This window comes from Etheostoma spectabile, chromosome 9 (genome assembly GCF_008692095.1).
Source record: "Etheostoma spectabile isolate EspeVRDwgs_2016 chromosome 9, UIUC_Espe_1.0, whole genome shotgun sequence".
Classification (NCBI taxonomy): domain Eukaryota; kingdom Metazoa; phylum Chordata; class Actinopteri; order Perciformes; family Percidae; genus Etheostoma; species Etheostoma spectabile.
Window position 1 is genome coordinate 21,663,542 of NC_045741.1, and position 1,028 is coordinate 21,664,569.

Below are 1,028 nucleotides of genomic sequence, written 5' to 3' on the forward strand. Positions count from 1 at the left end.
CATCTGCTACTACATCTTTGAGCTGCAGTGGACAGCAACACAAGGGCCTGCTGCCCGAGTTTAAGGGTGAGACGTGAATCCATGTTCACTATGACTTTTTAAACTCCATTGTCCTTCTGCATGTTTTCTGTGAACAGATGAACACAGCGGAGCCAGGGAGGGGAAGGTGATGCCCAGCTACAGAATATCCCTGAAGAACAACATTCGTTTGTTAAAGAGCTAAAACAGTGTACCTGGGATTCCTGGGCACACTTTGTTTTTTGGCTATGTATTTTCTCATTTCTATGAAAATGGACAACAATAGTAATAAATGCATTTAATGAAACCTTAAAGAGAATGTTTTGGTATCAGCCAATTATAATCAATGAGAAGGTCTCTCTTTCTAGACACACCATTTCCCCAAACTCCCCGTGTGTACTGAGAAAGCAGAGGTGACCTTAAGTGCAAATGCAAGAAGTTGGCCTTGGTTTCCTTGTCAGATATTTTTCAAAATCAAACTAATATACACAATCATGTTAGAGATGCAGAAAGAAACCCAAATGAAATTATGCCATTAAATAGCAATGATGGCATTAAGAAAATATTTTAGGAATTTCTAAAAAAAATGTAGGTCAATGTTTTAAAACTTCATACTGACAAGAAAACTTTGAATATAATCACATCTCAACAAGTATAATAACATAAAATAAAACATATTTTGGGAGGAACAGTTTATTCAGTTATATTTACAAGGAAGAACTAACCATTGCAATCTTAAGAACCATGTATGATGGATCATCTTTCCCATTTAAATCTGAGCATTTTACAGCACACAAATGCAGGCAAAGATAAATAAATATCGTGTTTTTATAGTCAAAATGAACATTTTGATTTTTGGAAAGGTCATATCAACTTTTTTTATGCAAATCTTGCTTATAATAATGGGTTTTGACCAAACCTATAAACTACAATAACTTTAAAAGCGAAAATTCATCATATTCCTTCACTTTTTCTGGATTTCTTTTACTCATTTGGTTCAAAAATAGGCA